At 45.1% G+C, this 12696-nt stretch overlaps 1 protein-coding gene across 1 annotated transcript in view; it reads left to right on the top strand.

Annotated features, from left to right (window-relative positions):
• Positions 1-12696, top strand: part of tmem67 (transmembrane protein 67) — a 495060-nt gene that overhangs the window by 201192 nt on the left and 281172 nt on the right. The gene's annotated exons all lie outside the window — the stretch shown is intronic.

Here is a 12696-nt window from a genome sequence, read left to right as displayed (position 1 = left end):
CCCTTCACAATCTTATATGTTTCAAAAAGATCGCCTCTCATTCTTCTGAACTCCAATGAGTAGAGTCCCAATCTACTCAACCTCTCCTCATATGTCCATCCCCTCATCCCCGGGATTAACCGAGTGAACCTTCTTTGTACTGACTCGAGAGCAAGTATGTCTTTTCTTAAGTATGGACACCAAAACTGTATGCAGTATTCCAGGTGCGGTCTCACCAATACGTTGTACAACTGAAGCAATACCTCCCTATTTTTATATTCTATCCCCCTAGCAATGAAAGCCAACATTCCATTGGCCTTCTTAATCACTTGCTGCACCTGCATACTAACCTTTTGAGTTTCGTGCACCAGGACCCCCAGATCCCTTTGTACTTCAGTACTTTCCAGTTTCTTGTCATTAATATAATAACTTGCTCTACGATTTTTCCTGCCAAAGTGCATAACCTCACACTTTCCAGGATTGTATTCCATCTGCCAAATGTCTGCCCACTTACTTAGCCTGTCTATGTCCCCTTGCAGGTTTTTTATGTCCTCCTCACTCACTACTTTCCCTCCCATCTTAGTATCATCTGCAAACTTTGATATGTTACACTCGGTCCCCTCCTCCAAATCGTTAATATAGATTGTAAAGAGTTGTAGACCCAGCACTGACCCCTGCGGAACACCACTAGTTACTGATTGCCAGTCTGAGAATGAACCATTTATCCCAACTCTCTGCCTTCTGTTAGATAGCCAATCCTCTATCCATGCCAGAATATTATCCCCAATCCCGTGATTTTTTATCTTAAGCAATAATCTTTTGTGTGACACCTTGTCAAATGCCTTTTGGAAGTCTAAATACACTGCATCCACTGGTTCCCCTTTATCCACCCTATATGTTACTTCCTCAAAGAACTCCAGCAAATTTGTCAAACATGACTTCCCCTTCATAAAACCATGCTGATTTTGTCCTATTAAATTATGATTATCCAAATGTCCTGTTACTGTCTCCTTAATAATGGACTCCAAAATTTTACCTACCACAGATGTTAGGCTAACCGGTCTATAGTTTCCAGCCTTCTGTCTACTGCCCTTTTTAAATAAGGGTGTTACATTAGCAGTTTTCCAGTCTGCCGGGACCTTTGCTGAGTCCAGGGAGTTTTGGAAAATTATTACTAATGCATCCACAATCCCTACCGCCACTTCCCTCAAGACCCTAGGATGTAAGCCATCAGGTCCAGGTGATTTATCCGCCTTGAGTCCCATTATTTTACCGAGTACCACTTCCTTAGTGATTTTGATCATGTTTAGCTCCTCCCCCCCTATAGCCCCCTGTTTGTCCAGTGTTGGGATATTCTTAGTGTCCTCTACTGTAAAGACTGATACAAAACATTCATTCAGTGTTTTTGCCATCTCCATATTTCCCACCATTAATTTCCCGGTCTCATCCTCTAAGGGACCAACATTTACTTTAGCCACCCTTTTTCTTTTTATATAACTATAAAAACTCTTACTATCTGTTTTTATATTTTTTGTTAATTTACTTTCATAATCTATCTTCCCTTTCTTAATCAATCTTTTTGTTATTTTTTGCTGTCTTTTAAAGTTTTCCCAATCCTCTATCCTCCCACTAGATTTGGCTACGTTATATGCCCTTGTTTTTAGTCGAATACTATCCTTAATTTCTTTACTTAGCCACGGATGGCTGTCTTTTCTTTTACACCCTTTTCTTCTCAGTGGAATATATATTTTTTGGAAGTTGTAAAATAACTCCTTAAATGTACACCACTGATCATGTATCGTCTTACCCTTTAATCTATTTTCCCAATCCACTCTACTCAATTCCGCTCTCATACCTTCATAGTCTCCTCAATTCGTGGAAGCGGATATTGTACCGTGTGAAGGACTGGGTTCACTGTCACCTTAAAATCCCCACAGATGCGGACCTTCTTTGGTTCCCCAGGCGTATTACTCAACGACCTCTTCATTACAGGAATGATGGGTGTAGCCCACTCGCTCCAGTCTACTTTGGGCAGTACTCCTGAACGTTCCAACCCTTCCAACTCTGCTTCGATGGCTGGTCTGATCGCATAAGGCATTGGTCTGGCCTTAAGAAACTTTGGGCTTGCATTTTCCTCTATTTTAATCATTGCTGTTATGCCTTTTAGTGTTCCGAGTCCCTCCTGGAACACTTCCTTTGCGTCAGTTAGCATTTTTGACAGTCGTCCAGGTGTGACGTCATCATCCTTTTTGGCCTCAACCTTCAGTGCCTGTATGGAATGCCAATCTAATTGTATCTTCCGGATCCATTCACGTCCTAGCAGTGGTGGTCCTCCATCTGGCAATACATATATATCCATTTTAGGTATTTCCTGGCCTTTGTATATCACTTTCACCCTTATTTTTCCTTTGGGGTAGACTTTTTGCCCCGTGTACGTCTTCAAGACAATCTCTGTAGCTTTCAAGGGTATATGTGAAAATAGCCGCTTGTAGTCCCTTTGGTTTATGACTGTTAGGGCTGATCCTGTGTCCAATTCCATTTTCACTTGGACTCCGTCTATCTTGAGTGTAACCCAGACAGTCTGGTGATCCTCCATTTTGGTTAACTTATGTAGTTTCAGACAACCCAGCTCCTTGCTTCCGGAGTCTGTGTCACTTTTCTGTTCGTCTGAACTACTGTCCATCACCTTGTGTACCTTTTTGTACTTCTCCTGTGGAGATTTCGTGCTGTTGGTTTTCTTCCCAGACCTGCAGACTCTTGCTATGTGTCCTGCTTTTCCACACTGTCTGCACACTTGGTCCTTGAACCAACAATCCTTCTGGTCGTGTGTTGTTCTGCCGCAGCAATAACGCTTCCCTGTTCCATAGGACATTTCATTGGTGCCATATTCTTGCGGTCTCCATTGTATCTCTGCAGCGCTCCTTGCGGCTGCTTCGTGTGATACTGCCATACTGAAAGCTTTGTCCAGCGTAAGATCCTTTTCTGATAGAAGCCATTTCTGGGTTCCTTCACTTTGAAGCCCACACACAAACTTGTCCCTTAACGTATCTGCTAGTCCCACTCCAAACTGGCAGTGTTTCGATAGCTTGCGCAGTTCCGTTAAGTACTCAGCATTGCTTTCGTCTTTGTGTTGGTTCCTTTTATGGAACTTAAATCGTTCTGCTATCAGCAGCGGTGTGGGGTTTAAGTGGTCCTGTCGGATTTCTACTATGCTTTCGAAATTCTTATTCACAGGCTTCTCTGGGGTTATTAGGTTTCGCAGTAACCCATAAGTTTTTGCGCCCATGGAATTTAACAAAACCAGTGCTTTCCTAGCACCTGGCACTTCATTCGTCCTGCAGTACACCTCAATACGTTCCACATATGTCGCCCAATCTTCGACTTCATTGTCGAACGTAGAGATACTGCCACTCTTCGGCATCCCTGGGTGTGATTTAACTGTCAAAAATGGCGTCTCCCACGCTTTCCCTTCTTCTCTGCTGGCACAAAATGGCGTCTCCCGCGCTTTCCTTTCTTCCCTCGCTCGCCCTTCTTCTCCGCTGCGGCTTCTAAAAATGGCGTCTCCCGCACTCTTCCTTCTCCTCCGCGGCTCAATGGCGTCTCCCGCGCTCTCCCTTCTTCTCCCCGCGGACACTGTTCAGCCCTTGAGCCCTGGCTGTGCTCTGCGTGTTTTTTGTTTTTATTTTCTGTGTGCCTTTCCCGTTTCCGTCGCTCGGTCCTGAACCCGGCTGCTGCTTTACCCTCTCTCTCTCCGTTTTGTTTTTCCTCGACGCCGCTCGGTTTTTAACCCCCGGCTGCGCCCTGTGCGCTTCACCCTCTATCTTACCCCGTCGACGCTGCTCGGCTTTTTCTCTGCCGTCGGTCGGCTCCAGCCGCCGCTGTCCGGGAAGGGTCTGCGCTGTACCTGTCGTCAGTCTGTTGCTGATCGTCGTGGCTGGGGAACCAAGCCCGGCTCGCCACAGCCTCCCCTGCGATGTTCACTCTCTGCCAGACGACTGGGCGGTTGCTCGTGGTCGACGCCCGTGTTTCTGGCCTCGACTTTCTTCCACCGCCCTCCCAGAGCGAACCCTCGAAGGGAAATGCAGAGTTGCAGGTAGATTCGAATCGACACTCGTTGGCACTGTTAGATCCGTGATTCTTTTAATTGGATGTTTCCCCAAGAATTACACGGATGCTGTAACTTAACAATCAACAGGTATTTACTGGAGTAGAGTAGTCTCAAGACTGGGGTACAGAAGCCTGCTCCGGCTTTATATACAGGTGTGGTCACTGCCGGTACTACAGTATACAGGAGCTGTAAAACAGTTAGAAGATAGGAGCAGGAGTAGGCCATTCGGCCCTTCGAGCCTGCTCCGCCATTCAATGTGATCATGGCTGATCATCCAATTCAGTACCCTGTCCCTGCCTTTTCCCCATATCCCTTGATCCCTTTAGCCTCAAGAAATATATCCAACTCTTTCTTGAATATATTTAATGAACTGGCCTCCACCGCCCTCTGTGGCAGAGAATTCCACAGGTTCACCACTCTCTGGGTGAAGAAATTCCTCCTCATTTCAGTCCTAAATGGCTTACCCCTTTATCCTTAGACTAAGTTCTCTCTTAAAGGTACATACACAACAATAATAATCAACTTTATTGTCATTGTTAGTGCACAAGTGCAGTACAACGAAATGTAAGCTTGCGGCTCCCGAGAGTGTACATTTTGATTAAGACATTTAACATACATTTGGCTTGCAACATAAACATAAACATAATGGGCCAAAAATTCGGGTCGGGGGCTTCCCGCGGGTGCAAGCCCCCGATCTGCACTCACCCTGCGCGCTGACATCTGAAGCCCTGGCCTGCTTGCATTTCCTGTGACAGGCCCGGTTCAGCTGTCAGCGCGCAGTGCTTACCTGATCCAGCAGCGTAGTTCGTGCGATGTGCCGGCTGGGATCAGGTGAGCACTGTACAACCAATCAGGGGAGGGGAAGGTTCATTCATGAGTTTGAGAGTAAGAACTGTCAAACTCATGAAAACTACGGGGGCCCAAAACACTATTTAAACTTTAAATAAAAATTTAAAAAACATCCCAATCATTAAATTAAGTATAAATAAGTTTAAAAAAATAATTTAAACAATAATTCTTTTTTTTTGAAAAAAATAAATTTTTAATAAAAAGGGTCTAAAACTAAACTTACCTTATTGTAGATTCTTTAAAATAATAAACCTATGGAAAAAAATTCTAAATTACACTAAAACACCACTTACCTGTAAAAGTAAATACTTACGTGTGCTTTTTACAAGCGTAAAGACCGGAGGCCTTTACACATGCGCAAATCCCCCAAAACAGAGGAAATCCAAGATGCACGCGCTGCTCCCTACAGCGCACGCACTAGCCTCTTCACCTCTTGGGTTAGAGGAGAGGAAATGCCGGTTTTCAGCGCATGCGCTGTGCATGCTGAAAACCGGCATTTCCTCCGGCTAGACGCGTGAGTACCCCTTCCGTACTCACGCGTTTGGGGAGGAATTTCTGCCCCAATAAAGTGCATTGACAGATGAGCAGGCTTTAGAGTTTATTAGCAGAGTTCAGTAGGATGACAGCCCTGGGAAAGAAGTTGTTCCTAAATCTGGTCGTGCGGGTGCGAATGCATATGTAGCGTCTCCCAGATGGCAGGGGGGCGAACAAACTGTGGCTGGGGTGGGTAGGGTCTTTGATGATGGTCAGTGACCTCCGCAGACAGCGTTTCTGGTAGATGTTCTCAATGGTCGGTGCGCCGGTGGTGGAGGGAGCAAATGTTCAAGGTGGTGGATGGGGTGCCAATCAAGCGGGCTGCTTTGTCCTGGATGGTGTCGAGCATCTTTAGTGTTGTTGGAGCTGCACTCATCCAGGCAAGTGGAGAGTATTCCATCACACTCCTTACTTGTGCCTTGTACATGGTGGAAAGACTTTGGGGAGTCAGGAGGTGAGACACTCGCCGCAGAATACCCAGCCTCTGACCTGTTCTTGTTGTCACAGTATTTATGTGGCTGGTCCAGTTAAGTTTCTGGTCAATGGTAACCCCCAGGATATTGATGGTGGGGGATTCAGCGATGGCAATGCTGTTGAATGTCAAGGGGCAATGGTTAGTTGCTCACTTGTTGGAGATAGTCATTGCCTGGCACTTGTGTGGCACGAAAGTTACCTGCCACTTATCAGCCCAAGCCTGAATGTCATCCAGGTCTTGCTCCATGCAGGCATGGACTGCTTCATTATCTGAGGAGTTGTGAATAGAACTGAATACTGTGAACATTCCCACTTCTGACCTTATGATGGAAGGAATGTCATTGATGTAGCAGCTGAAGATGTTTGGGCATAGGACACTGCCCTGAGGAACTCCTGCAGCGATGTCCTGGGGCTGTGATGATTGACCTCCAACCATCACAACCATCTTTCTCTGTGCTAGGTATGACTCCAGCTAGTGGAGAGTTTTCCCCCCGATTCCCATTGACTTCAGTTTTACGAGGGCTCCTTGATGCCGCACTTGGTCAAATGCTGCCTTGATGTTAAATGCGTGGCTAAAGAGTTAAATGCGTGGCTCAAAGACTGGTGTGGGAGAAATGGGTTTTGCTTCTTGGGACACTGGCACCAGTACTGGGACAGGAGGGAGCTGTTCTGTTGGGACGGACTCCACTTGGCCAGTGCTGGGACTAGAGTCCTGGCGAATCATATAACTAGGGCTGTAGAGAGGGCTTTAAACTAATTAGTGGGGGGGAGGTTTCTAGAGAGCAAATAATAGAAATGACAACAGAGAAGGTCATAGACTTAGGTAGCAGTGGGGGAATTAAAAAACAGAATGTGTCAGGAAGGGACAGAAGGTATGGAGTAAAAAGTAAAGTACTAAAAAGGGAAAAAACAGGAACTAAGTGTTACAAAACATATTTGAAAGTTCTTTATCTGAATGCACGTAGCATTCATAACAAAATGAATGAGTTAACGGCACAAATAATGACATATGGGTATGATCTTGTGGCCATTACAGAAACATGGCTGCAGGGTGACCATGACTGGGAATTAAACATACCAGGTTATTTAACAATCAGGAAGGACAGGCAGGAAGGGAGAGGAGGTGGGGTGGCTATGTTAATAAAGGAAGGAATCACTATAATACAGAGAAATGATATTGGGTCAAAGGAGCAGGATAGTGAAACAGTTTGGGTGGAGGTAAGGAATAATAAGGGGAAAAAAACACTAGTGGGTGTAGTCTATAGGCCTCCGAACAGTTGCAACTCTGTTGGACGGAGTATTAATCAGGAAATAGTTGAGGCTTGTAATAAGGGAACAGCTATAATTATGGGGGATTTTAATTATCATATTAACTGGACAAATCAAATTGGGCAGAGCAGCCTTGAGGAAGAGTTCATTGAGTGTATTAGGGATGGGTTTCTTGAGCAGTATGTAACTGAACCGACCAGGGGGCAAGCAACCTTAGATTTGGTCCTGTGTAATGAGACAGGATTAATTAAAAATGTCCTAGTAAAGGATCCCCTTGGAATGAGTGACCATAACATGGTTGAGTTCCATATTCAATTAGAGGGTGAGAAGGTTGGATCTCAAACAAGCGTGCTGAGCTTGAATAAAGGAGACTATGAAGGTATGAGAGCGGAATTAATTAGAGTGGACTGGGAAAATAGATTAAAGGGTAAGACGGTACATGACCAGTGGTGTACATTTAAGGAGTTATTTTACAACTTCCAAAAAAAATATATTCCACTGAGGAAAAAAGGGTGTAAAAGAAAAGATAGCCATCCGTGGCTAAGTAAAGTAATTAAGGATAGTATCCGACTAAAAACAAGGGCATATAAGGTAGCCAAATCTAGTGGGAGGATGGAAGATTGGGAAGTCTTTAAAAGACAGCAAAAAATAACAAAAAGATTGATTAAGAAAGGGAAGATAGATTATGAAAGTAAATTAGCAAAAAATATAAAAACAGACAGTAAAAGTTTCTATAGTTATATAAAAAGAAAAAGGGTGGCTAAAGTAAATGTTGGTCCCTTAGAGGATGAGACCGGGAAATTAATGGTGGGAAACATGGAGATGGCAAAAACACTGAACAATTATTTTGTATCAGTCTTTACAGTAGAGGACACTAAGAATATCCCAACACTGGACAAACAGGGGGCTCTAGGGGGGGAGGAACTAAATACAATTAAAATCACTAAGGAAGTGGTACTTGGTAAAATAATGGGACTCAAGGCGGATAAATCCCCTGGACCTGATGGCTTGCATCCCAGGGTCTTGAGGGAAGTAGCGGTAGGGATTGTGGATGCATTGTTAATAATTTTCCAAAACTCCCTGGACTCAGCAAAGGTCCCGGCAGATTGGAAAACTGCTAATGTAACACCCTTATTTAAAAAGGGTAGTAGGCAGAAGGCTGGAAACTATAGACCTGTTAGCCTAACATCTGTGGTTGGTAAAATGTTAGAGTCCATTATTAAGGAGACAGTGACGGGACATTTGGATAAACATAATTTAATAGGGCAAACTCAGCATGGTTTCATGAAGGGGAAGTCATGTTTAACAAATTTGCTTGAGTTTTTTGAGGAAGTAACATACAGGGTGGATAAAGGGGAACCAGTGGACGTAGTGTATTTAGACTTCCAAAAGGCATTTGACAAGGTGCCACACAAAAGATTATTGCTCAAGATAAAAAATCACGGGATTGGGGGTAATATTCTGGCGTGGGTGGAGGATTGGCTCTCTAACAGAAAGCAGAGAGTTGGGATAAATGGTTCGTTCTCAGATTGGCAACCAGTAACTAGTGGTGTTCCGCAGGGGTCAGTGCTGGGTCCCCAACTCTTTACAATCTATATTAACGATTTGGAGGAGGGGACCGAGTGTAACATATCAAAGTTTGCAGATGATACAAAGATGGGACGGAAAGTAGTGAGTGAGGAGGACATAAAAAACCTGCAAAGGGACATAGACAGGCTAAGTAAGTGGGCAGAGATTTGGCAGATGGAATACAATACTGGAAAGTGTGAGGTTATGCACTTTGGCAAGAAAAATCATAGAGCAAGTTATTATCTTAATGGCAAGAAACTGGAAAGTACTGTAGTACAAAGGGATCTGGGGGTCCTGGTGCACGAAACTCAAAAAGTTAGTATGCAGGTGCAGCAAGTGATTAAGAAGGCCAATGGAATGTTGGCTTTTATTGCTAGGGGGTTGGAATATAAAAACAGGGAGGTATTGCTGCAGTTGTACAAGGTATTGGTGAGGCCGCACCTGGAATACTGCATACAGTTTTGGTGTCCATACTTAAGAAAAGACATACTTGCTCTCGAGTCAGTACAAAGAAGGTTCACTCGGTTAATCCCGGGGATGAGGGGGTGGTCATATGAGGAGAGGTTGAGTAGATTGGGACTCTACTCATTGGAGTTCAGAAGAATGAGAGGCGATCTTATTGAAACATATAAGATTGTGAAGGGGCTTGATCGGGTGGATGCAGTGAGGATGTTCCCAATGATGGGTGAAACTAGAACTAGGGGGCATAATCTTAAAATAAGGGGCTGCTCATTCAAAACTGAGATGAGGAGAAACTTCTTCACTCAGAGGGTGGTAGGTTTGTGGAATTTGCTGCCCCAGAAAGCTGTGGAAGCTACATCATTAAATAAATTTAAAACAGAAATAGATAGTTTCCTAGAAGTAAAGGGAATTAAGGGTTACGGGGAGCGGGCAGGAAATTGGACATGAGTCTAGGTTCGGAATGGTCATGGCCCTGTGGGTAGTGGAGTGGGCCCAGGGGCCGTGTAGCCTTGTTCTGCTCCTACTGTGTTCTAATTCTGTTAGATTTCAGGAGATGGTTTTATTCCTGTTCCTGGCTGGGGTGGAGATCGCCTTTACAGAAGGTAAGTACTGTAGAAAATATAGGGACAGAGTGATCTCCTGGAAGAATTTCGATCGCCTAGATGGGTCGGAGAGGAATTTCCCAGATTTTTTTCTCCCAAATTGGCCATTGGGTCTTTATCTGGTTTTTCGCCTCTTCCGGGAGATCACATGGGTTCGGGTGGATGCAGAGTGATAGAAGATTTGAGGTTAGGATCAGATCAGCCATGATCTTATTGAATGGTGGAGCAGGCTCGAGGGGCCGATTGGCCTACTCCTGCTCCTATTTCTTATGTTCTTATGTCAAGGGCAGTCACTCTCACCTCACCTCTGGAATTCAGCTCTTTTGTCCATGTTTGGAACTGAGTGGTCCTGGTGGCACCCAAAATGGGCATCAGTGAGCAAGTTATTGGTGAGTAAGTGCTGCTTGATAGCACTGTCGACGACACCTTCCATCACTTTGCTGATGATTGAGAGTAGACTGATGGAGTGGTAATTGGCCAGATTGGATTTTTCCTACTTTTTGTGGACAGGACATACCTGGGCAGTTTTCCATATTGTCGGATAGATGCCAGTGTTATAGCTGTACTGGAACACCTTGGCTAGAGGCGCGGCTAGTTCTCGAGCACAAGTCTTTAGCACGACAGCCGGGATGTTGAGGGTCCACTGCCTTTGCTGTATCCAGTGCGCTCAGCCGTTTCTTGATATCATATGGAGTGAATCGAATTGGCTAAAGACTGGCTTCTGTGGTGGTGGGGACCTCAGGAGGAGGCCGAGATGGATCATCTACTCGGCATTTCTGGCTGAAGATGGTTGCAAACGCTTCATCTTTGTCTTTTGCACTCACGTGTTGGGCTCCATTATCATTGAGGTGCTGCTCCTGGCATGGTCTTCTACACTCCTTATTGAACCAGGGTTGGTCCCCTAGCTTGATGTTAGTGGTAGAGTGAGGGATATGCCGGGCCATGAGATTACAGATTGTGGTGGAATACAATTTTGCTGTTGCTGATGGCCCACAGTGCCTCATGGATGCCCAGTTTTGAGCTGCTAGATCTGTTCTGAATCTATCACATTTAGCACGGTGGTAGTGCCACACACCACAATGGAGGGTGTCCTCAGTGTGAAGACGAGACTTCGTCTCCACAAGGCCTGTGTGGTGGTCACTGCTGCCAATACTGTCATGGACAGATGCATCTGCGACAGGTAGATTGGTGAGGACGAGGTCAAGTAGGTTTTTCCCTCGTGTTGGTTCTCTCACCACCTGTCACAGGCCCAGACTGGCAGCTATGCTCTTCAGGACTTGGCCAGTTCGGTCAGTAGTGGTGCTACTGAGCCACTCTTGGTGATGGCCATTGAAGCCCCCCACCCACGGGGGACATTATTTGCCCTTGCTGCTCTCAGTGCTTCTTCCATGTGGTGTTCAACATGGAGGCGTACTGATTCATCAGCTGAGGGAGGGCGGTAGGTGGTAATCAGCAGCAGCTTGCCCATGCTTGACCTGAAGCCATGAGACTTGATGGGGTCCAGAGTCAATGTTGAGGGCCACTCCTTCCCAACTGTATACCACTGTGCCGCCACTCCTGGTGGGTCTGTCCTTCCAGGGATGGTGATGGAGGAGTTTGGAACATTGGGCATTCTGTGAGTATGACTATGTCAGGCTGTTACTTGACTAGTCTGTGGGACAGCTCTCCCAATTTTGGCACAAGTCCCCAGATGTTGGTGAGGAGGACTTTGCAGGGTCGACTGGGCTGTCGTGCTGTTGTCGTGTCCATAGCTGGTGCCGAGCACAGCTAAGAGTCAACCACATTGCTGTGGGTCTGGAGGCACATATAGGCCAGAACAGGTAAGGATGGCAGATTCCCTAAAGGGCGTTAGTGAACCAAATGGGTTTTTACGACAATCCCGTAGTTTAATAGTCACCATTACTGATGTTAGCTTTTTATTCCAAAGTTATTTAATTAACTGAATTTAAAATCCCCAGCTGCCGTAGTGGGATTTGAACTGATGTCTCCGGATCATTAATCCAGGCCTCTGGATTACCAGTCCAATAACATAACCACGATGCTACCATTCCCGTTACCGTTATCATTATCTTTCATCTTTTATTAGGTTAAATCAGGCATGGATGTCAGTGCATCTGATTTGTGTGCTCTAGATTTTCTGGTGATTAATTTTAATAACCAGAAAATCGGGAACACCACAAATTGGGGGTGCTGATCTCTGTGCTGAATTCTCTGATCCGCTCTCGTATCGAGCGATGCTCTGTACCAGGAGCAGAGCCTCACAAAATTTACCCTAATATGTTCAATCACAGAACACTTCTATTTTAAAAGAAAGAGACAGCATGGTGCAGTATATGTTGGAATGCAAACGTGACAAAGTGATGTTCTCCAGATTAGCACCCTTTATACCTCACTTAAGCTGTGTAGATTTAACTGGTATAATTTACCGGTATGAACAGTGGGAGTTGACTCCCTGAAGCCAGTCTCATGGAATCAGAAATAATACATTGTCAGTATAAAAGTGGTTAACATGAATCCCTGATCTCAGCCGTGCCATTATGGGGAAGGGTGTTACAGAAGCCAGGCCCTTCCCCCAGGAAAGAGCAAAAACTGAAGGGCGAACCCCACCAGACTAGTGCCAGAGACCTCCTAGTGGATAGTTATTAAATGAAATTAGCAGAAGCCTAGGAACAGCAGTGTCCCCAGCCTGTGCACTCACTCAGAAATGTACAGCACGAGAGAAATCCAACAAGGGGAAGTAAAGAAAAAAAACTAGCTTGAATAAGCAAATTTAGAAGCACTCATAAAACTGGCTATTTTATATAATTCTGAAAGTGAAAATAAAAGCCTCTAGCTGGGATTTTCTGCTTC

This window comes from Somniosus microcephalus, chromosome 7 (genome assembly GCF_052327205.1).
Source record: "Somniosus microcephalus isolate GS21.2 chromosome 7, FLI_Smic_1.0, whole genome shotgun sequence".
Classification (NCBI taxonomy): Eukaryota; Metazoa; Chordata; class Chondrichthyes; order Squaliformes; family Somniosidae; genus Somniosus; species Somniosus microcephalus.
This window is presented reverse-complemented; position numbering and strand designations above follow the sequence as displayed.